General features: G+C 40.7%; 3 protein-coding genes and 1 long non-coding RNA gene across 8 annotated transcripts in view; 2 read left to right on the top strand and 2 right to left on the bottom strand.

The window, feature by feature from the left end:
- The window catches only part of LOC110368156 (ICOS ligand), a 502,595-nt gene that overhangs the window by 146,666 nt on the left and 330,370 nt on the right, over positions 1 to 25,559 (bottom strand). The gene's annotated exons all lie outside the window — the stretch shown is intronic.
- The window catches only part of LOC118565833, a 142,115-nt gene that overhangs the window by 56,290 nt on the left and 60,266 nt on the right, over positions 1 to 25,559 (bottom strand). The gene's annotated exons all lie outside the window — the stretch shown is intronic.
- LOC118565830 overlaps positions 1 to 25,559 on the top strand; it is a gene marked incomplete in the record, with an annotated part of 395,980 nt that overhangs the window by 44,287 nt on the left and 326,134 nt on the right.
- On the top strand, positions 10,830 to 12,975 carry LOC118565843. The gene is made up of 4 exons (XR_004932646.1): positions 10,830 to 11,166; positions 11,577 to 11,632; positions 11,880 to 12,254; positions 12,535 to 12,975. It is a non-coding gene; the product is annotated as an uncharacterized LOC118565843 (long non-coding RNA).

Consider the following 25,559-nt stretch of genomic DNA (forward strand, 5'->3'; position numbering starts at 1 on the left):
TGTGCAAGTTGTGTTGTTTGAAGGCAAAATTTGCTTTTGTCCATGTTTTAAATGTTTTGGCAGAGTTGGAGCCTTTTGCAAACAAAATGTGCATTTTTGACCATTGTCGCCACTGTTTAAGCCTCTGCATTAACTGTTTTGAAAAATGTGGGTTTTGAGTTGACTGCTGCGTCAAAGCAATCTATAAAAACTGTAATCAGTCTGTCCAGTAAAGAAAGGCAGGAAGCAAAGGAACTGCTGAGGTTCAGGAAGAAGTGGAGCTGTGCATAAAGTCGGTTTGGAAAATAGGTTGTGGTGATGTGAGGTGAAAAAAACACAGACTTGGAAACCCCTTGACATGAATCAAAGTGATTGTTTGTGTGGTGCAGCATGAACATGTATAAACTTACATAAAGTGTGTATAACTACATTATGTGTATGGTAGTATTTCATGTGCTTGTATATTGTTTGCTCCTATAAGGTGAGTTAACTCCGGTCAGTGAGTCAACTAACATGTGATCATCTCTGGTTTCCTCAAGGCCTTCTGTGTCTGAAGAGCCATCAGCCATGATATCCAGAGGTCTGGATAAAATAAGAGGAGAAGAGGACATATTATGTGCATAACTGAAATTTTTAAAACACAAGGAAAAAATACAACTAAATTGCCTCTTTGTTCTGCCACAGCTAGGGAAGTGTAATGAAACTCATAAAGAGGTTATATCCTCACATTATTCTAAAACAGACACAGTATATAATCAAAATCACCTCCAAAAAATTTGAATGTACAACATGAAAACTTACTATTATTATTATAATTATTATTATTGTTATTATTATTATTATTATTATTATTATTATTATTATTATTATTATTATTATTATTATTATTATTATTATTATTATTATTATTATTATCTGAATACTAAAAATGTAATTACCACAATATTTGTAGCTACAAGCAAAAACATTATAATAAATGGACATTAAAAAGGTGGTTATCTCTTACTCAGATCATGAAGATCTTGTCTCATTCAGTTCTGTTACTTTCTCCTATTTTTTTATGAAGAACTTTCATATATCCAAACTGAGCAGTAAAAAAGCACACCTAAGCCCAGAAGTCTATGCTCATAAATCAGCAAAACAGCTTATAACTCTACTTATAATAACTATCTGAAATATAAATCAAAGGTCACCAATCAGTTCTAAAACATCTTTAGACAAAACCTTGTTGATCCCTGGAGAACCACCATACCAGATTAGCAAAAAAGTTTTCAATCATTCTCAAACATTTTATCTGAGTGTCTTTTACTCATGCGAGCAGCAACTCGTGGTCTTGTCTTATTTTATTGATTATTTTTTAACCTGGACACAAATCAAACATTTATCACAGGATCAGCCCGATCCAAATAAAATGAATTGATTAACGCACTTACCATAACACAGGGCAGCTCCCCATCAGTTGCCACAGGTTGTGACAACCATAGACATAATAGACCAGTTCACTGCTATTGTTTTCATCTGGGTTTTTCGTGCATGCGCGCCGGACTGGAAGGCAGAAGGCGAACACATAGCGGGCGCAACCAAAGGAAAATGACCAGTTCTCAACGTATTTTTCTTCTTTAGATAACGTATAACAAGATCATTTTAAGAGTAATTTGATGGTTAATGGTATCAGATTTATACAGCAAAAGCCTTAAGGGAAGAAGCGAGTCTGTGAAATGCTGGCCAAGGGTTCCGTACTGCGACCTATACAGCTACCTTATAAACATGGCAGGCCAGTACACACGAGAGAGCATGGAAGCATGAAACCACTAGACGGCTACAATTATTTTATATCGGCACATACGCATCAGCAACCTCCGCGACCCAATGAGGGATTAAGCGGGTCAGAAAATGGATGGATGGATGTTCAGACATGTTTGTGTAAAATCCGAAAGCGGAGTCGGACACACAGCGCCTCAGCAGATAGGAAGCACCGCCCGGTAGGTTAAAAAAAACATTGTTCACAAAGGATTATTTTGGTGTTTTTGTCTAATTAATCCTTTTCACAGACTCATGCCAGACGGTTTGCATACAATGTACATGTACGTATATTATTACAAAACGAACGTTTACGTCTTAACTTAAGTATATATCCTATATTTTTATTTATATCATTATTTAAGTAGAACAATGACCAGTGCAAAATTAAGTTCTATTTACCGGAGATGAAGTGTAGACTGCAAATTCTGTTGTGGTATGATGGCTCCCACAGTCCATTGGGATTGCCTGCCTGCCTCCTTTTCATTGGAATTATCCATTTCTTTCTTCTTATGTTTGAGAACTGTAATGAACTACTCATCAATGTACATATCTTTTCATCTTTCTGGTGAAAGGTTATTCCTTTGAGCCCTGACGTAAATAGTCCCTCGATTTAAACAAAAATAAGACGCACAGTGTTGAGGCATTAGTGTGTTCAGCTTGAATCAGCAGGATAGGGCAGCAGGTCGACCACCCCAAGATGGCGGCCGTTATTCCTGTGCAGCGACAGTCAATGCTGGGTCTACTCTTACATTATGTCTATGGTGACAACGAACTTCCACTTCTTCTTCTTCTGTTTTAAAAGTGGTGCGGTCTTCTCCTTCTTTGTGTTTTAATGGCAGCTGACATCCAAAAGGATCATTACTGCCCATCAGGTGGTGCGCTCTGTTTCTCATCTTTATATTATCAGCAGCTCAAACAGCTACCGTAACACCTGTTTCTGCACACAACAGCTCTATCGTAATTCAATTCAATTCAACTCAATTTTATTTATATGCCGCCAATTCATGAAACATGTCATCTCAAGGCACTTTACAAAGTCAAAATCAATCATATTATACAGATTGGTCAAAATTTTCCTATATAAGGGAACCAGTTTATTGCTTCACAGTCCTGACAAGCAGTATTCATTCCTGGAGAAGCGTAGAGCTACAGGGAGAGTCAACTGCATTGTCCATGGCTCTGCAGCAATCCCTCATACTGAGCAAGCATCAAGCGACAGTGGAAAGAAAAAAACCACCCATTAGCGGGAAAGAAACCCTCCAACAGAACCAGGCTCAGTATGGACGGTCATTTGCCTCGACCGACTGGGGGTTACAGAAGACCGAGCACAGACACAACAAGACAGACAAAAAAGCACAGAAGCAAACATTGATCCAATAATCTGTTCTACATTAGATGGTGATAGCAGGCGATCTGTCTTCTCTGGGTTATTTCACAGTTAACAGAACGTCAGACCAGGTGTACCTACTATGAAGAAAAAAGAGAGAGAGCAACAAGTTAATGCTGACAACAGTAATTTCAATGTAATGCAATGCAAAACTGGAGAAGAGTAGAAGTCAGTAGAGTGAGAAAAATAGGCCCTGGTGTCCTCCAGTAGCCTAAGCCCATAGCAGCATAACTATAGAGGTAGCTCAGGGTAACATAAGCCACTCTAACTATAAGCTTTGACAAAAAGGAAGGTTTTAAGATTAGTCTTAAAAGTAGACAGGGTGTCTGCCTCACGGACCAAAACTGGGAGTTGGTTCCACAGGAGAGGAGCCTGATAGCTAAAGGATCTGCCTCCCATTCTACTTTTAGAGACTCTAGGAACCACCAGCATACCTGCAGTCTGAGAGCGAAATTCTCTGTTTGGAACATACGGTGTAATCAGAGCTCTGATATATGATGGAGCTTGATTATTAAGGGCTTTATACGTTAGTAGAAGAATTTTAAATTCTATTCTTGATTTAACAGGAAGGGAAGCTAAAATTGGAGAAATATGATCCCTCTTGTTGATTTTCATCAGAACTCTTGCTGCAGCATTTTGGATCAGCTGAAGACTTTGAACTGCAATTTGTGGACTCCCTGATAGTAAAGAATTACAATAGTCCAGCCTTGAAGTAACAAATGCATGGACTAGTTTTTCAGCATCACCCCTGGACAGAATGTTTCTAATTTTGGCAATATTCCTGAGGTGAAAAAAGGAAATTCTGGAAACCTGTTTAATATGGGATTTAAATGACATGTCTTGGTCGAAAACAACACCAAGATTTTTTTACTTTATTACCAGAGGCCTGTCATGGTTTTCAGGTGACGAGTCCACATGCAGATACGATCGGGAGGCAAAACACAGTTTAAAGATGTTTATTATAAGAAACAGGCAGATCTAAGGACGGGACTACGGGTGAGTCGGCTGGGTCAGAACGTCAAGGCTGGCGAGTCTGTAAGAAAGAGGAAGTCAGAAACTCTGAAAGTTGAACCAGGGGAATAGCTAGAAGTGCGCTGCTTACCATTTAGCCGGGCGGACCTAACCGGGAAGAAGTAGCGTCGGGAATACTCTATGATTCTACTCAGCTGGAGTTAGGCGGCTGGTGGCTGAGGACGGCTGATGTAACTGGCGAGGGATCCTGAGCGAACCTCGTCGGCAACGGTTGACAGATGGATTGACCAGAGTGAATGCAGAACCAGCAGGAACCGGGAGAGGGGAACTCAGGCCTCGCTGGGTAACATCCAGGAAGTATGAGGGGAGCGCCAGAGCAAAATCTGAGCAGGCGGTTCTGCTGGTCTGTTTCTTCGGAACGAGACGTCAAGACGGGTGAGTGCATCCAAGCACAAAAATCTGAGGCAAACAGAGATCCAAAAATTAGTCAAAAAACGAAGAGCAAAAAACTCACAAGCTGGTGTCCGAGCGTAGGGACAGAGGCCACGTCGTACCACGACTGGTTAAGGCTCTGGCGTCTTCCATCTGTCAGCGCTCTGCTTAAGAAGCCAGAGGAAGCCGCCTGCAACGAGCTGCAGGTGTGGGCCACGCCTCCTCAGCCAACCAGACACACCTGTGGAATAGAGTTAGAGTAGAGCAGCACAGAGAATCCTGACAAGGCCAAGTTAATGCCATCCAGATTAAGTAATTGATTAAGAAGTTTATTTTTTGAGGACTCAGGTCCAAATAATACAACTTCTGTCTTGTCAGAATTTAAGTGCAGGGAATTTAAAGTCATCCAGCTTTTGATGTCATCAAGACATGCCTGCAGTCGAAGTAACTGATTGGATTCATCAGGATTTAAATATAGCTGGGTGTCATCAGCATAACAGTGGAAATTAATCCCATGCTGTATGATAATTTTGCCAATCGGAAGCATATATATAGTAAAGAGAATTGGTCCAAGGACTGAACCCTGTGGTACTCCTCAAGTGACCGTAGAGTTGAAGAAGATTTATTATTAACATGAACAAACTGGAATCTGTCCGACAGATAAGATTTAAACCAGCCTAATGGTTTCCCCTTAATCCCTACAGTATGCTCCAGTCTTTGTAGGAGAATATTGTGATCAACTGTGTCAAATGCAGCACTGAGATCTAACAGGACAAGTACAGACACAAATCCTTTATCTGAGGCCATGAGAATATCTTTAGTGACCTTCACCAGAGCTGTTTCAGTGCTATGATGAGCTCTGAAGCCTGACTGAAACTCCTAAAGTAGGTCATTACTTTGTAAATGTTCACATAGTTGATTAGCAACTACTTTCTCAAGAATTTTAGATAAAAAAAGAAGATTAGATATAGGTCTGTAATTTACTAATTTATCTTGATCAAGAGATGGTTTCTTAAGTAAAGGGTTAATAACAGCTACTTTAAAAGCCTGTGGTACATATCCATTTAATAAGGATAGATTAATCATGTCTAAAATAGGACCACTGATCAAAGGGAATACCTCCTTAAACAACTTGGTTGGGATTGGGTCCAACATGCAGGTAGAAGCTAAAATTTTAGATAGCTCAGAAAGCTCTATTGCCTCTAAACAGTTCAAACACTGCGCGGGTTCTAAAGATTCCTCCAGCACTGCCTCACTTACTGAGGATGATGTAATCATGTTTGGGAGGATGCCAATTATAATATTTTAAATGGAATCAATTTTATTTATGAAGAATCCCAAAAAATCAGTACTGCTAAGAGCTAAGGGAATGGATGGATTAACGGAGCTATGACTCTGTATAAGTTTGGCAATGTACTGAAGAGAAATCTAGGATTATTTTTTTTCTCCTCAAGTAATGATGAAAAATATGCTGCTCTAACTCTGTGAAGGGTCTTGTTATACAACAATAGACTGTCCCTCCAGATTAGGTAGGATTCCTCTTGGTGTGTAGAGCGCCATTTTCTCTCTAATTTCCTAACATTGTGCTTCAAGGAACGCAGCTGTGAATTAAGTCAGGGAGCCAGCTTCCTTTGAATAATCACCTTCTATTTCAAGGGAGCTACATTGTCTAATGCAGAACGCAAAGACGAAGTCATACTGTTTACAAAGACGTCGATTTGTGAATGGGAAGAAACAACATTGCTGCTATCTGCAGGGTATTTCTGCAATACTGATGATATTAAAAGGGGGACAGACTCTTTAAAGTTTGATGCAGCATTGTCCGATAAAGATCTACTATAATGGAACCCTCTTTTGTGGGTTGAGAACTCAGTTAGATTAAACTCAAATGTTATTAAAAAATGATCAGATAAGACAGTGTTGTGAGGAAATGCTGTTAATTATTCACAATCAATGCCATATGTCAGCACAAGGTCTAAAGTATGGAGCCGAGAGTGGGTCGGTTTATGCTCATTTTGAGCAAAACCAATTGAATCTAGGATAGTTTTAAGGGCTACACTAAGGTTATCACATTCTGTGTCAACATGAATTACCCGCTATAATAACCTTGTCAGTGTTTAACACCAAATCAGATAAGAAGTCTGACAGGTGATCCAAAAACTGAGAGCAAGGGCCTGGTGGACGATACAAAACAACAAACAGAAGAGGTTTTATTGCTTTGCAATTTGGATGAGGGAAACTGAGGGTTAAATGTTCAAAAGAACTGTAGTTATTAGTTGGCCTGGGACTAATTAATAAATCAGACTGAAAGATGGTTGCCACTCCTCCTCCTCTTCCCACAGATCTGGGAATGTGGAAATTTGAATAATTGGATGGAGTTGACTCATTTCAATCAATTCATTAACTAACAAAGTCTTTGGAGGGAGAGACCTTATATTTAATAGACCACATTTAATTGTTTATTTTTTGGTTCAAGGTGAGCTGTATTGATTTTTATTAGATTTTTATGATTTGTTCCTTTTAGATCAGTTTTTTATCTGTTAAATTTTGGCCGTGGGAAAGACACCGTCTCAATAGGATAATGGATGAGTAACAGTACATAAGCTGCAGAGAGGTGTGTTAAACTATGGCTCTGCTTCCTTGTCTGGACCCTGGGTTGTCGGCATTTAGGAGAACTAATAAATCCGGCCAAACTCCTAGAAAGAAGAGCTGCACCATCCAAAGTAGGATGGATGCCGTATCTCCGGATCAGACCAGGTTTTCCCCAGAAAGTTTGCCAGTTATCAATGTAGTCCACGTCGTTTTCAGGACACCACCTAGACAACCAGCGGTTGAATGATGACATGCGGCTAAACAGGGCAAAATCTGCTGAAATCACCTGCCGCATGCCGAGGACTTGACTGCAACCGGGTCTGAGACCACTGCAGGGCCTCTGAAATAATCAACGAAAGAATCAACGGTGGTGCACTGCTCTTCCTTGGATGGTCAAAGTGAACCGGACTCACACGAGGGACCAACAGGTTCGGCAGGGAAATCACAGGGGAAGCTAAGTGCTTGTTTGGAAAGCTTGTGTAATGTGTACACTGTGTTTTTAAACACATGGAGCTACAGAATAGTTCCCCGCTAGCATGTTGATACCATGCCATTGCCGATGTAATTCAAGTGTGTTTTAACAAACATTATCTGCATAAGAGTTTTATACATTGATGGGATATTAATGTTTATGTTATCTGGCTCCCTCATTATGGCTAAAAATAAAGCTGAAGTTTTTAAAGTTAGCAGCAAAAAATCTGCTAGCCAAAATGTTATTCAGTTTCTGGTAACTTCCGGTTCGTGGATAGGCATTAAAAGGTTTGTTTAAATCTTAAAGCTTGTTCGTTTCGCTCCTCCATAGTTCGATAGTGCTATGAGCGTTATTACTGCATTAATTTGGAATATTATTGTCGATTTAAAGCCGTTTTGTTTAACTTCAGGAGTAGCTGATTTTAGCGACCAATCACTCCAGCGACCTCTCGATTCCGGAGGTATAATGGGATTGATAAAATCGAGCGTCCCTAAAGTTAATGATTTTACTGAGCAAATCATTCTTTAAAATGTTATTTCCTCAACTAATGTTTTGTGTAACTCAGAATTTGCATGGTGAATTGGTTGAAACACATACCAAATGTTGTTCAGAATTAGTGAAGCTACTTTAACATTCCATTTTCTTAAGTCAGAGCTGCAGTGAACCAGGATTTACTGAATCATTCTGATGATGATCAATGTACATAGCTCCTCAGCTTCTTTTTATCTTTATTTTGCTCAGTAGTTTAGTTCAGTTTTACTATCCTTGTAGAGAGTATTTATTGATTGAAATATAGTGTTAATTCAGATAAACAGCATTACATAGTGATGTTCTCTCGATGTTAATTTATTTCTGTTAATAAATTCTTGAACTCGAAGAGAAGTTGTCTCTCCTTTATTCTATGTGTTTGCAGAGTTTGCTGTTAAAAGATCACCAGTGCTCGAATCATCCCTTTCATCTATTTCCTGATATCAACTCTAGAGCTTATATTCACCAGACAATTAACCTTCTTTTTTTTTGGCTACAACTTTACATTTCGGCTACAACTTTATGTTTAACAAAGTATTTGAAACAAACTCTTGGTGTTGTATGAATTACCGAGTCCGGCTCCTAAGATTCATTACACAGAGATCTTTTTGAAGAGATTCTGACAATCAGCACATCTCCCAGTCAGTTACCAGGGCACCTCAGATTTTTTGCTGGAGTTAACATGGTGGGAAACTTATTTAAATTATATTTTGTAACATACAGGTGAGTTATGATGCTGCTGCTGTCAGGAAGTGTCTTGAAGTTTTTTCTTTTGCAAGTTGGAACAAGGCCAGGAGGGAGGTTTACTGTTGAGCCAGGAGGAGGCTGTATTTCAACACTGCTTGTAATGGAATCATATAGAACAGACGAAATGTGCAATCAGGTTGAGCTCCTAAGGCTAATTTGTTTTTTTTTCTACAGAAAAGTGCTTCAACACATCGCTCTGTTCTCACTGAAACACGTCAAAGAGTAACTTCAAGTAGCCACAAGGGACTACAAGACAAACCTGAAGAAACTTGTGAAAAATAGAGATTGTCAAGTGTCCCACTAAGGCCTTTAGGGACCAAAGTAAGAAAAAGAAGATTAATCAGATTAAACATTTAACAAAGTCTGATGGTTTCTCACATCATTGCCTCCTTTCATGTTTTCTGATGTTGCTGCATTACAAAGTTTGACTAAATGTCTTTTTAACATGTAAGAAATGTTGGAAAACACTGAAATAATTAAAGATTATGGTGTAAAAAGGAAATGTTCTTAGTAAACCCTGGACTGAAGATGTTTTATGGTGTTGAAATAAAGACGTTATGCTGCAGGTTGTGATGGAAAACTGACATAAAACTGCTTTATTAATATTGCTGTACAACAACTTCTTTTGTCCATGAGTTAAATAAATGATTAATATATCCAGAGCAGATAATCAGATATGTTTCTGTTTTACACTCAAGAATATTCACAATGATAACATGAGCAGCTGAAACAGATGTACCAGAGACTTTATACTGATTAGACTGACTTAATGGGTTTCAGAGCCAGAACCATCGTCTCCATCACACAGAGACCAGATTGTTATTCAGCTAAATGTCATTGTGACAGTTTTCCTATTACTACTCCCGTCCCTGTTCTATTATTAAACACTGCAGTTCTGTAAAAGTGAAGCTCCTTCTGTAAACAAATTATCCAGTAGAATCATCAGATAAAACACAATAACAACACTGCAGCTCTGCAACAAGAGGCTGTTTTTTCCTCCCAGATCATTTTCCACCGATTCAGACCATAAAGAAACATTGATCTCAAACAATGACTAACTGGTTTTGTAGTTCAGGATGTCTAAGAAAAGGAGCCTGTTGTTGTGTCTGGAGTTTACAAACCTAAAGAAACATGTTATCGTCCCTCATAGTTCATTATGAGTTCAGCCTAAACTAAGAGATAGTGTAGGATATAATAATTCTCTATAATCTAGTAAACAGTGAGGCTGTCTGAGGAGATAATGTTTGTTGAATCAAAGAACGGAGGTCTGGCTGTCGATCAGAGTTAAGATAACCTTTGAACTCTGAAAACACTTTTATATTTTTGATGCAACGATAGTGTTTGATCAAGATTTTATTTTCTCATCTAATTTATTGCAACTGTTTTCAAGAGATTAATACTGAGAAGTCACTTTAAAATATGTTTATTTATTAGGATCCCCAATAGTTTCCACTAATCTTCCTGGGGTCTAATTGAAACACTTTAACATTAACATACGACATGCACATAATTTATCACATTTTATGAATTACATACACAGACTTCAATTTAGGTTAAGAATTAAAACGTCAGATTTCAGCGCTCTTTTAAAAGAAAGTTTGCTTTTTAAATCTTTAATGTTTTTAGGTAACTTATTCCATTCCAAAACAACAGAAGTTCGCAACAAGTTTGTCTTATAATTAATTTTGTATTAATGAGTTATCAGGTAAAATGATTATGTATCCGATCAGAATAAATAAGCTTATCATAAAATGATTCAGATCTCCCTGTTAGTATGACTTTGTTTAAAAAATAATAAACTATAATAAAATAATAAACTATACTGCAAACTAACCTTCAGGAGAAGCCACAATAAAGTGAGGTGTATTTCATTGATACCTGCAGAAAAGGACATGTTAGCACAAAGCAAAATTAAAAAGAATTCTAAAATAAAAGGAAGCAATGTTTTAATGTTGGTTTTTTCATGGAGAACAACAGTATTTGTGCTCAGTGAACAAAACTGTCTCTGGTGAATTTGCCCCTGCTTGACAGGAATGCAAACCTTGGTATGTCACCAATTAGAAAAGAACAAGATCATACCTGTTCAGTTCTTGCAATAAAAAGAAGTGTGGATGTTTTCCACTCTTCCAGTCATGACATGATCTGTCTGCAGAGCTGCACCCAGGACTGCTGCTGCTTTCTCTTTGCTCCTCTTTCTCTTCTTCAGTCTCCTGGAGCAGCGAGGATTGTTGGACTCACAGCAACAGAGCAGACGGTGAGTATGTCTGCTGTGTTTTACTGCTTGATGTCTTTATGGATCCATTTGATTTCATCCATGCTTTCCTACCTCCATCAGCCAGAAACAAACCTTCATGAGGACTTAGTAAACCCTGCTTTAACTGATGTGGTTCTGGTCCAGTAGAACCCAGCTGGGCTGCTGCTGATTTCTCCCCTTTATCAAGTCCTGACTCAGCAGTTTTGCTCTTTATGTCCAAGTTTCTGACTGAAACCTCAGAGTTCAGAGAGAAAGTGTTTTGGTGAGCAGCAGTGTCAGATAAAGAGGTTAATAATGAGGATTAGCTGCTGAATGACTGGATGAAGTCAGACTGTAGATGTTGCTGGTTGTGTGTTGCTGATGCTGGAGCTGATGTGTTGCTGACTCTCCTCCTCTGTCTCCTCTCACAGCGAGAAGATGATCTGCAGGATCCTGCTGCTCATCATCCTCAACTCATGTCTCTGTGGTCAGTTTCCATCTTCTCTTTGTTCAGTCTAAAACAATCAATAATCAGTGAAAAGTCTGTCAGTGAAGGGAACACTTCAATCCTCCAGCTGCATCTGATCAAGCAGTTTGACTTGAAGAGCATCAAGCAGAGCTCTGACAGCACAGAGAGCATCATGGGACAGAAAGCTCTAGAGATGTAGTTTAAAGACTCCCATGTTCCAGTTCTCAGTGTGTCTGCTCCTCTCTTTCCCTCTCTGTCTCCTCAGCAGCAACATTTGTAGTGAATGTGACACAGTGCTCCTATAAGGTAGAGGAGAACCACAACATCACTCTGGAGTGGACCTTCACCACCAGACCTGATCGACCCTGGAGGGAGTACCAAATCTACTGCAGAATTGTAATTCCTAGGAAAATATTAATCTGGTATAAGCTCCTAGATGGTGTTGAGGTGGAAGAGCCTCATGATGAAGAGTTTTCAGGACGAGTCCAGCTTGACAAAGACGTCCTCAGAGAAGGAGAAGTCAGACTCCATGTGTCCAGACTGAGGACTGAAGACTCTGGAGAGTATGTGTGTAATGTGTCGGTTGATGATGGTTCTGGTTATGTTACGGGTTATGCACCCTGTCAAGTCAACGTCTCTGGTGAGTAGAACGTTTTATAATTTTCACTGATAGTTAAAATCCAGAGAACTGTGTTGATGAGCAAATGTCTCCATCTAATAGATGAATAAGATTTATAAACTGTATCCCAGTTTTTGAATATGAATAATTAATTAATAGTTAATTATTTCAAGCTTTATCAACTGTTCCCTTTGTTATTCTGCTATTTGTTGTGAGAAACAGAATCCTTTCTAAATATCGTCACTGTGTTTATTATCGTTTTCTACTTCCATGAATAAAACTGACCCGTTTATCTCCACAGGAGCAAACTCAATTACAAGCAGACCTGGAAACACGATCAGAACCATTGGAGGACTGCTGCTGTTTCTATCTGTGAAGCTTTTTCTGCTTTAATATTTGCTTCATGCAGAGTTTTCATTGCAGTCGCTGATTCCAGCAAATCATTGAATGTTTTCCTGAACTCCTGAAGCTGACTTCAGCAGCAGCTTTTCCACTTTCTGATGAGGATCATCATCTGCTGTCAGATGGTTGTTAGTCACACTGGTTTCAATCTGCTGATCAGTCAGTGTGCCCTTGAGCAAAGCTCTTAACCCCCAGTTGCTCACCGGTAGTTTAACAGGAAGTGTTTCTGTTCTGTCTTGTTAAGGTTCTGCAGTGTTCTTCTTATTTCTGTGAAAATATAAAAACATATTTTTTCAAACCTTTTGCACAAACAAATAAAAACTTAACAATCACATGAAAAGAGTCTATTGTTCATATGTTAAAATTTCACTTTATTTAAACAAGCACAGTTGCTCAGTATTTTTCCTTCTTGCTCAGAGAGAGAAATGGAGCTAAAGCGGAAATTCAGACTGAAAAAAAATCATTGCTTACCTCCATCAATCAGGGACTCATTCGCCTCCGACGCAAGCCAATCAGCTTTGAACTGCTCCTCCTCGAAGCCAATCAGCGTCCTGGATCCGTCTTAAAAGAACTTTAACTCCAGCTCAGCTTCTACCCAGCAAGCAAGCAGTCGCTGTGCGATGTCTGATCTGGACTCTGATGACTGGATTCAACCCACCTCCATCCCCTTCTCCACCATCATAGCAGCTCCATCTGGCTTTCCTATGTGCTCCTACAACCTTGTTCCTATTAGAGTGTAATTCCTCCTGGACTCTACAGAATTCGCTGTCATATCTCAATCGGTCCGACAGAAGACCGCCATGTTGAGCCTGGTTCTGCCAGAGGTTTCTTCCCAAAGGGGAGTTTTTCCTCTCCACAGTCGCTTCAAGCTTGCTCATCATGGACAGTCATGCAAACCTGTGTTTATCAAATTGGACATCTAGCTTAAACAGATCATCATACGGACTTAACAAACTTCTTCTATCTCCACTCCACCACCAGTTTCAGGCCTGGGGGGATCATTCCTATTCTCATACACCTGCTTATTCATATTGAAGTATAATTCAGTGTAAATGTTTCCTGCCGAGGTCTGAGCGGCGAAGTCTTAAAATATTGTATCAATAAATTATTCTATTTGCCTCTCCTTTCCTTGTGAGTTTTTCAGATTGAAATAAAAAAAGTGAAACTAAAAATATTAAATTGTATATTTTAGTGTTAAAGAGAGGGATACATTTCAGGAAAATCTGATCTGACTGATTTGACAGAAATGAAGAAAGGGAAACTTTTAGGGACAATAGAGCAGATAAAACATCATTTATTTTTTAGGTTTCTTGTTTTATGGACAGACGATTTGGTTGAAATGTGGAAATTTTATCTTTCAATGTTTAAAGAGATATACTTTAAAAATATGTTTTTCCACCACAACCTGCAGCCTGACATCTGATTTATTAATTAGCCCCAGGCTGTCAGGGTTTTGTTTACCGACGAACTCAGGAAGCGCACACAGGACTGAAGTTTAAGAGTTTTATTTAAATTAAATATGCTGGATGATGAAGACCGGAGGTACAGGACTGCAGAAGGTCAGGGATGTAGGTGATGGCAGGATCTGACGGCCCTGAGAGAGAGAGTCCACACTCACTAAGTGCTGCTCGGCTAGCAGGCCTCATAGCAACACCAGGACTCTGAGCAGAACTTCTTCTGGGCGGCTAGTCAGTTTAGCAGTTATCAGGATACTAGTGATGTTACGTGATGAGCCGAGGCTTCGAGGCGTGTGTCGAGTAATGGAGGGGGAGTTTCCGTAAAACGCGTATCGAGGCTTGCTTCATTTAGGGGAGGAGCCGAAAACGATGACGTCTGAAGCCTCGCTGCCCGGCTGTACCACGTGACTGCTTCGGGAAGTGGCTCGTGATTTTGCCAGATGACCGGTGTTTATTTTATAATTTTGGAAACTGCTACCGATTAAAGTAAATTTTAAAACCTTGAGTTGAGTTTTTTTAATTTTTGGTTTTAACTGAGAAATCTATCGGACGTCACGTGACAGTGTTCAGCCCAGCCTCCCTTCGCTGCATTGCGCGCTCCCGACACAGGGGAAACAGATTTCCATGGGGGAACAGAATTGCGCACAACACCGGGACTTCACTCCTGAATCACCTCAAAGTAACGGGTTTCTCCCCTTTTATTTCTTTTTCACCCACAGGGTGTTTAGAAGTGCCTGGGCAAGTGTAGGAACTTTGTAGGTGTAGGTTAATGCTTTTTACTCCACAACGAAGTTGGATTTATTTTGCTGAATATTTTCTTTGTATGTGCATGCATTTGTGAAAGTGACTTGGCTGTTGTTTGTTGTTTGTGGTCCGTGGAGACTCCGCCGTGAGTCAATTCTTCAACTTTTTCATCCTTTTCCTCTCTCTTTGTTCCATCTTTGCTTTGCTTATCAGCGGGTGCAATCTGTTTGTCCAAGCTCAGTTCGCGGTCTCCGTTTAAACTCCCCAGTTGGAATATGAACAACTTAAATCTATAATTAGAAATAAATATAAGCATATTGGTTTACAAATCCCAACTAATATATTAGAGTTCCTAGATTTAACCCCCCCCCCCCAAACTACTGTCTAAATCAGGGGTGTCAAACTCATTTTGGTTGAGGGGCCGCATACAGCTTAATCTGATCTCAAGAGGGCCACACGAGTTAACTCATTGCAAGATTAAATAGAACTAATAAATGTGGACTTGTTGTTGATTTTTATATTAAGTTAATTTCACTTTTACACAATATATTATGAATAACCTCAGCGTTTTTAAGAAAAGTATGTGCAATTTCAACAATACTTTTACTCAGTTAAACATTTACTTGTGCATTATGCATAAGAACTGATCACAGTGATTATACAATGTTGAAAAACATTTATTCACATTTTTTGGAACTTAAAAACACTGTCCTGCATGACAAAATACATCAAACAGATAAAAATTAAGAAATTATTTGAATTTTTCCACACCTGAAGCTTAATCTGCTAATTAAAACACAGCGTGGACAATATAGGAACTGCATATTTTCAATTAAACAAAGTATATGTTTTTTTCAATAATTGTTTTATCATTCTCTTCCATTTATCTTGTCCACTTGTGAAAGTCAAATCTGATGAGCTCTTTTTGGCATCTTATTGCCACATTGCCAGACAGGACACTGGAAAAAAAAAAAAAAAAAAAAAAAAAAAAAATGCATTTAGCCACAGGGCCGGACTAAATTGTTCGGCGGGCCGGATCCGTATGTTTGACACCCCTGGTCTAAATCATACAGGACACTGACTAAAATAGATGATTCAATATCTCTTCCTATTATGAAATGGGAAAAGGATTTATCAGTCACCTTTGAACAAAACGTCTAGGCTCAGATATGTCTAAGAACTTTGAAATTGACTAGAAACACCAACTTACAACTAATATAATACAAAATCCTTCACAGAGTACACTACACAGGACAAAGATTATTCAAGATGGGTTTGGCACAATCTAATATCTGTCCACACTGCATAGGCAATCATCCTGATAATTATATTCATGCGTTATGGTTATGCACACCAGTCCAGATGTTCTGGACACATATGTAAGGACTTATCAAAGTGCCGGAGCTGTAAAATTACACCTTCCCCATCAGTTTGCTTGCTCGGTAATTTTGAGGAAAGTCCTCTGGAAAAAGAAATAGTTTACATGGTTTTCACTGCATTATGTATCACAAAGAAAACTATCCTCGTGAATTGGAAAAGTAAAGAAAATCTCAGTATAAATCAGTATAGAGATCTTTTGTTGGATCATATTAATCTTGAGACAGCATCTGCATCCACATCTGATTGGTCTCTTTGGGCTCCTCTGATCAACACCATCACTTAGTGGAATAGGGGGCGGTGGGTTGCTTCCTGCAGGGTGCAGTGGCTGGATGGAGGGGTTCCTGGGGCTCTGGGGGCACTCGGAGTGGGGCGCCTGGTGGGTCTGACTCCAGGGTCTGTTGCCCCCATCTGGGAAGGGCTTGGGAGGCCTACGGGCGGCCTACAGCAACCGCTTGCGGCGCTCTTGGGGAGCCGCGTGGTGACGGACGTGGGTTACTGACCTGGTAGCTGTGCTGCCGCTGGGTGGGGCTGGGGTGGGTCTGGGGGCCTGGGGTCCCTGGGGCGCGCTGCCCTCGGGCTGGGGGCCCCGGTGGGGCCTCGGGGGTTCCGGTTCCGGGGAGTGTGCCGCTTTTGGTGTGGGCCGGCACGCGCCCGGGTGTCCGCCCCTGCACAGGGCCTCTGGTGCGCTGCGGGGCCTTGGGGCCTGTGGAGCTGGTAGGGGGGCATGGTCATTAACATCTCAGGGTAGATGCTCTTCTCCTTCATTGTAAAGGCTGTGCCGTGCACCCTCTTCGGCGCTCCCAGTTTTTAAACACACTTGAGAACAACATGCAACAACACAACATCTGAGCGGGCGTAGGGAGGATCGGGGTCTTTTGCACACCCCCGTTCTCCAATGGCGGCAAGGAGTCTGGGGCCTGAAGGAGGTGTGGGCCACAATGTCCAGGGTCTTGGCGGGGGGCTGCTATGGGTAGTCAGCAGCTTGCCAGGTCTGGGGCTGACGCCTCCGCTCCACCCAGGAGGGGTGGGGGGCAGGGGTGGCTAGGATAAGGTGGGGGAGGGAGGGGGTTTATTAGGTATTTAGGGTGTGAGGGGGTTTCTGGCTGGGTGGCCCTTATGGGTCGTGTTGGCCCCCCCTCTTTGGGGGGTCTGGTCCGGGGGCGGGGCCAGGGGTCGGGCACAATCAGTCGTATAGTTGATTTGGGGTGACCCCCCCTCTTGTGAGTGTTGGATGTGAGTGTTATGTTGGAATGTGTGTACAGCGTCCTTTTTTTTAATCTGTGGTGAGTGGGGCACAAGAGAGGGATGGTGTGAATGAGTTTTCCTTTTTTTTTCCAGGTATGGGTACGGTGCGCTCCCTCTCCCAAGAACATCTCAAGTCTCCGCTAGGTGCAGAGCCCATCCCCCCACGTCATGCCCTCCTCCGCTGCGCTGGCAGGCGCCTTGGCCCTCTGGTGCGTTGGTGGGCCTCGGGTTTGGGGCGGGTTCCCGGTCGTGCATCGGCCCACTCCCGGCGGCTGCTTTGCGGGGCCTGGCCCCCTGGGGGGCGGCCGGGGCCCCCGCCGCGGGGGCAGGGCGCCCCTGGGGCCTCTGGCCCTCAGGGCCCATGGCCGGGACCACTTCAGCGGGGCTGGCTGCTGGCGGAGCCCACGGGCTCGTCCCGGCGGCTCTTGGGCGTCGGCATTGCGGTGGCTGGGGGATTTCCTCGGGGTCGTCTCTCCTCTTTCCTTGGGGGGGGGGGGGGTTGCAGATATCCTGTGTCGGCCCCTCCTGGGCGCCCAGCTTTAGGGGCCCCTTTGGGATTCCGGGGTTATGGATCCCCTGACTCCTGTCTCTGTGCTCGGGGAAGGCGGGCCTTTGGTTCTCCACAACCACTATCGATCTATTTTCTTCTGGATAATTTTCACCTAAACTAGTGCACTCTCACAAACTCCCACAGGTGCAGGGTTCCAATTATTAAGATTTCACTTATATACAGAAAGCCTGTAATTTATTTATTTATTTATTTATTTATTTATTTATTTATTTATGTTTTTTCACTTTATTTTTTCAGGTATCACATTACGCATGTCAGCTTAAATAGTAATACATATGATTTAGCAATGGCATCTAGGTGTTATTCGATTGTATCTGTTGCTTTATGTCTGTTGGTTGTGCTGTTCTTTTTGCATCTCTCTATCCAGGTGATGGAGCAGACGGAGAACATTTTATCACTCTCTCCCTGTCTTTCACCCCTTCTCTTTTTTTTCTCTCTCTCTTGTTGTTCTTCCTTTACTCTCCCATTGTAGTGTCCATATAATTTGAAATTCTCCCTGCCGGAATCACAATAAAGCTATTTACAAGCATAAATCAAGCGGAGCACTATGGCGAAGGCCTTTCGCTCCACTTGTAAAAGCAAAATCTGTCGAGCTCTATCTGGCATTGAGACATCAATTCCTATTGCCACATTGCTAGACAGGACACTGGGAGGGAAGGGAAGGGGAAGAAAAGGGAAAGGAGAAGGGAAAGAGAGAAAAAAAACTCCCCAGTTAGCCACGCCCTCTCGAAGCGAGGTATTACCCAATCAGCGTAAGCGTGGTTACGTCATTAGGACCTCCCCTCACGCATCACGCAAATTGGTAGATCATACGTCATCATATAGGGTGTCGGGTGACTGAAATGTGGTGTTAAACGACCATGAGCTGGACTTAGATCTGCTAACCGCTAATGTTAATCCATTTGTTTTGTTTGTTCTTTTATTTCCACATATATTTTGCATGTGTAGTTTAGTAGTGAGTAAGATTTCCAACGTCGTTGAATCAGAGAATTACTGTAACAGGGAATTGCTTTTGGGTTCAATAAAAACAACAACTGCAGAATAGAAATTGTTTTGTGTTCAATCTAATTCACAGTTGCATGGTTATTCAGAATTCAGAGCTAACCTCCTTTGGAGTTAACATCTGATATTAATACAGAGACAATATCATTGGATGGTGATAAGGAATAAGGATTTAAACTCTAATTGCAGTTACCTTAGGGTTCTCACAGCCTGCCGGATAAACCTTGTCGGTTAAAAGTCCGACCAGATCATTTATTCCAGCATAAATGAGTTCATAACAGCTAATTAACTAATGCATTAGTGGTATAAATCCTTACAAGCTTCTAGCTCACCAGCATTTAAACTAAATTTTGTTATAGCGGAATTTTGAGTTGAATAATTTATTACTTAAATTATATTACCAAATTATAATTAATAATAATAATAAGCATATTCAAACAGCTTCTGGCATAACACTGTGAAATTATAAAAACATCTTTTTTCAAACCTTTTGCACCAACAAATAAAAACTTAAACACATGAAAAGAGTCTATTATTCATATGTTAAAATTTAACTTTATCTAAACAAGCCCAGTTCGTCAAAAGTCTGAAGATGTGAAAGGAAAGTATTTTTCCTTGTTCCAAAGAGAGAGAAATAAATAAAGTGAGACTAAAAATATTGAATTGTATATTTTATTGTAAAGTGTTAAAGAGAGGGATATATTTCATGAATTACTGATCTGAATGATTTGACACAAAAGATGAAAGGGAAACTTTTAGGGACAATAGAGGAGAAATAACTTAATTTATTTTTTAGGTTTCTTGGTTTATGGACAGAAGATTTGGTTGAAAAGTGGAAATTTTATCTTTCAATGTTCAAAGAGATATACTTTAAAAGATGTTTTTCCACCACAACCTGCAGCCTGACATCTTTATTGTTTAAACACTACAAAACATCTTCAGTCCACAATTTATGATTAACTTTTCTGATCCCTGCATTAAGCTTTGATGATTTCAGTGTTTTCCAACATTTCTTACATGTTAAAAAGACATTTAGTTAAACTTTGTGATGCAGCAACATCAGAAAACATGAGAGGAGGCAATAATGTGAGAAACCATCAGACTTTGTTAAATGTTTCCTCTGATTGTCCATATTTATGAGCTGAATCTTTGTGTGATCCAAACCTTGACAGATGTGCCTCCAGGTCAGTAAATGTTCATCAAGAAGCCAGAAGCACCAGAACCTGCTAGATGTTTCATTCTCTGCTGTGTCTGTTGACTGAATCACTGATTTTAGCAGAATGACTCCAGGTTTTCCTCCACAGTTCAGCCTCTGCTCCCTTTGCTTCCTCCCTCCACTGTTTCCATCCAGACTACCTGGATCATTCAGGTTCTGGTTCTGGGAGGACTGCAGCATGTTGGACCTGCAGACTCTCTGCTGTCTGACAGCTTCTGATCTTCCTGTCTGTTCTTGTCCTGAGCCGAGGTCCAGCTCAGTTCCTGCTGCAGGACGTGTTCATGGACACCTCAGAACAGTTCTAGTAGAACTGAGCCCACTGCTACCATGGTAACAGCTGGCCCACCTGGAGGACCTGAGAGTCCAGGGTTTGGTGGACTGAGAGACACAAAACTGTCTCCTCGAGAAGTTCTGGTCCTGTTCAAGATGAAGTCCAGAAGAACTCTGCACCAAGATCTCCTCAGTGGAGATGTTTTAATGATCAGAGTTATTTAACCAGAGGAAAAGGTTCTGATCCACTGAGGTCTCACACTCCTCTCAGTAGATTGTGTAAAAATCACTGAACTCATCCTGAAAACTGTCCATCTTCAGACTTCATGAGTTTCACTAAATAAAACCTCAGATTTTCATGATGCCTTCAAACTGCTGCCACCTTGTGGCTGAAACATGTTCCTGCAGCTCAGCGGAGAGAAACAAGCTGCAGGTTTCTGATCCTGTTTCCATCTCAGTGATCCTGGTGGAGTTTGGACCCTGAGAACTGCTTGATCTGCTAATATTGTGTCTCTGACTGTAACATGTGCAGCAGCTGGACTGATTATAGAATAAAATACCAGAATTAATAATTTGACAATATTTAATAACCTACCCTTTACAAAGCAGCAAAACCTCCCAGAAAAGAGCCTGAACAGGTGAACCGGCTCCACAAAGCCCAGATATTTAACTAATCCAACATTTCTGCTGTTTCTGGAGCAGCAGCTCCTCCTCTTCATACTCTTCATCCTGCTCCGTCGCTGAATCTTGGTGTTTGTTTTTTTATTATTATCTCCGAAACATGTTTTTCTCTTGGCTGAAGCCAAACTATGTCTAGTTGACAGAACTGCTCCCTGCAGGCATTGTTGACATTTCTGCTCATGTTTGGTTTCACTTTTTCACATTACGCTCCTCCTTCAGTTATTGCAGACCGGAAGGAAGCTTCGTTGTAATTCTGTCATCTTTCTCTCCAGATATCATCATGAAGTCCAAATAATAGATAAAAAAACAGGCGAATAGTTCAGAAACAATGAACTATTTTGCTATGATGTTTACTGTCTCTCCCAAAAGCTGCTGATCACCTCCAAAATTACTCTCCAGAGGTCAGTGGGTGAGAGGTGGGGACATCCTAGTCAGATCGCCACAGCTGAAGTTTAACAGTTTTGTTTAACTTTGAAAAAGTTAAATGACAGTTTCCTAAACCCGTGAGTCATGATATTTCATTGTTGTCAAATAACAAGCAAAGCAGAGATTGATTTATGTAGTAATGGACAAATAAAATTGGTTGATCATTCTGGGTAATTACATCACAGTTAAAGTGGGTTTATACATGAACATGGTCTTACCAGACATGTGGGGGGTTCACCGTTTTTCTGTCTCTTCTAGTGTGGCAAAAAAACAACAAAAAGCAGCGCAAGCTTGTGTTATTTTGCATCAACTAAACAAAAGGACGAAAGAAGTCTGCAGAGGAGAGGTTCAGTTCTGAAATGCTGCAGACATCAGGCTGCAGCTTAGATCTAGAAAGACTTTATGTTAGAGAAGCAGACTGCCACCATCACTTCATAGAGTTCATTTCCATCTACAGAACCTCCTCTGGAGCCATTTGGACCTTCCTTCATCCCTAAGCTGCTGGATAAAAGCCTCTCAGTGGAAACTGGAGCCATCAGAAGATTTAAGCTCAGAGTTCAATCCGTCCAGTTTCTGCAGACTTTTCTTTGTGCCAATCAGCTTCCCTTAATGTAAAATTGCATTCATTAAACTATTTACAAAAGGAAAAAGAAAAAAACTCCTTTTAGTAATAATCTCTGGAGAATTCCAAGGATTATGAAATCAGTATCAAGAAATCTCAATTCAATTCAGTCCCAAAATGAAAAGCACATATCTGACTCTTATGTTGATTACAGTGAAATTAAGTTAATTTATTTCATGAATAAACTGAATTTATCAGCCAACCTTCTGAAAATAAAAACCGACACATCCAGTGGGTGTTACAGTAGCAGTCAACGTAGAACCTAGCAATTACTCCTTTTACCAGGTGCTTATTTCAAATGACCAAAGAAATTAGATTAAAATCAGTTTACATACCATCAACTCTTATCAAAACACAAATCTGAGGCTTTTTGCTTCAGAAATTCCTGAAGGACTCAGTCATCAGTTCCTGTAAATCAGCTGAGTTCTTGTAACTGAACTGCTCCACACATATGTGTAATGTGTGAGATTACACATATATCGAGATCAGGAACTGGAAAGTAAATACAACTGCTCTATTATGTACTTGTTTAGTGTGTACGAGTGTACGAGTTTACAATAAATCTTTGCATTTTATACCAGTAAATTATTCTTTACACGTTCATATAATGTATAATTTACTGGTATGCATATATAACAGCAGAGAAAACCTCTATCTAAAATGTAGTGGAAAGGAGGAAAATTATGATGTAAAATTACGATTACAGTTTAAGGTTAATATTAAATGTAGTCCATGATCATCTCCAACTTGACTAACTCTCCTCTTCAAGCCCTCTTCAAACGGTGACTGTGACTCAGTGGATAGAGTAGATTTAGGGTTTGACTCCAGCTTTACCCTGTCACATGTTGATGTGTCCCCAGGTAAGGCACTTAACCAAAAAGAAAAACAAAAGGACGAAAGAAGTCCATATATATATATATATATATATATATATATATATATATATATATATATATATATATGTCACTGCGGTCAGTTAGCAGCGTCTACGCCACGCTCAAGACCACCAAAATATTTTTCATGGTTTGCTCCATGATGGAGGAACCCTACCAGAACCAGCCCCATCCATCTTAAAGATGTTTCTTTATTTCTTATTTTCTGTAAAGTCCCTTCAGATGACATGTTGTGAACTGATGTTCTATAGATAAAGTGAATTGATTTGATCCAGACCACAACAGCTTCAGACCATCACTCTATAAAAGTGTCCATTCAGTCTCTTCCAGTCAGAACTGTTCTGATCTTTTACAGCAACACAGGTTTTAATTTTAATTATTGATCAGTAAAGTGATAAATAACTAGAAGCTTCTTCAGTAAAAGCAGAGATGTTGGACGGGCAAGGCAAATTTATTTATATAGCACAATTCAGTACAAAGACAATGCAAAGTGCTTTACATGATTAAAATACAGCAAAATAAAAGCAAGTAGGGATAGAATGTAGAAACAAAGAAGAACATTAAAAACAGTTGAACAGTTTAACTAGACTAGTCAAAGGCAATTTTAAACAAATGTGTTTTTAATCTTGATTTAAAGGAACTCAGGCTTTCCCCACTTTTACAGTTTTCTGGAAGTTTGTTCCAGATAATTGGAGCATAGGAACTAAATGCTGCTTCTCCTTGTTTAGTTCTGGTTCTGGTTCTGCAGAGTAGGCTGGAGCCAGAAGACCTGAGTGGTCTGGAGGGTTGATACACTGATAACAAGTCTGTGATGTATTTAGGTGCTAAGCCATTCAGGGATTTATAGACTAACAGAAGTATTTTAAAGTCTATTCTCTGAGATACAGGGAGCCTGTGGAAGGACTTTAGAACTGGGTTCATGTTCTCTACTTTCTTAGTCTTAGTGAGGACGCGTGCAGCAGCGTTCTGGATCAGCTGCAGCTGTCTGATCCACCTTTTAGGCAGACCTGTGAAGACACCGTTGCAGTAATCAATTCTACTAAATATAAACACATGGATTAGTTTTTCCAGATCCTGCTGAGACATCAGTCCTTTAATCCTGGAAATGTTCTTCAGGTGATAGAAAGCCGACCTTGTAACCATCTTTAGATGATTTTGGAGGTTCAGGTCTGAGTCCATCACTACACCCAGGTTTCAGGCCTGATCAGTGATTTTGAGCTGAAGCAGCTGAAGCTGTGAGCTAACTTTTCATCTCTCCTCTATTGGTCCAAATATTATTACTTCCGTTTTGTTTTTATTCAATTGAAGAAAGTTTAGGCACATCCAGGCATTGATTTCTTCTAGGCATTTCCTCAGTGCCTGAACTGGTTTATAGTTACCTGGTGACATGGTGATGTAGAGCTGTGTGTCGTCTGCATAGTTGTGGTAGCTGATGTTGTTGTTTATTATCTGAGCAAGAGGGAGCATAAATATTGAAAAGGAGGGGACCCAGAATGGACCCTTGGGGAATCCCACATGTGATTTTTGTCATCTCTGATGTAAAGTTACCTACTGATCGGTCATGTCTTTTCTCTCTCTGCAGCTTTTCCCCCCCCCCCCCCCCTCTCCTGCTTTGCTATGTCTTGTCTTTCTTAGCACTTTCTTCATATCAACCGAACTCTGAAAAAAAATGGATCTGGTAAGCTGGTCTCTCAATACTATTGATCATTTATTTTCGACAGGTAGGCAACGGAAGGGGGACCCGTCCGGTCCTGATTTGACTCATTTTGTGAGATACACCCTAAATTCCTGGAGGAAAACAGTGTGTCTTTCGACCTTGTCATTCCTGGACGTTTGAAACTTTCACATTTGGATTAAGGATACTGGGATCTCTACTTATTGAATTTTGAAGTATCGGCAAATACAGCGGATGTCGGAGCCATTTGGCCTTGATCAGGCTGCCGGCTGCATGACGCGTTTACTGTGGCTGTGAACGGACAAACCTGGAAGTTGAATGGAGCAGAGCCGAAAAGCTGGCTGTGCTGGAACACCGACTGGCTTTGGTGGTTGAACTCAAGGGGAGTTGGGATAAAATCTGGAAGTGAAGCGCGAAAAAGCTCAATCATTTGGAAAATTGGATTTACCATTTGGAGCCAGCAAAAGACTTAAAAGCTGACAGGAAAATGCAGCTTGTCTCATAACATATTTGGATTCCCTCCCTATCTCAACTTCTGGATTGTTATGGCGGAGAGTGCTCAGAACAGCCCCCGGCTACCCCCCCTCCCCCGCTGACACCTGTGGATGCTTTTCTGAACTGTGGGCCGGCTGATAACATCAAGGACATTGGCCTCTGGAGAGTTCACAGAGATATAACACTTTCGCCCAAACACACACGCATAACTGATACTCAAAACTGATGAATTACGCACACGCGACAG

Source organism: Fundulus heteroclitus, chromosome 14 (genome assembly GCF_011125445.2).
Source record: "Fundulus heteroclitus isolate FHET01 chromosome 14, MU-UCD_Fhet_4.1, whole genome shotgun sequence".
Lineage (NCBI taxonomy): Eukaryota > Metazoa > Chordata > Actinopteri > Cyprinodontiformes > Fundulidae > Fundulus > Fundulus heteroclitus.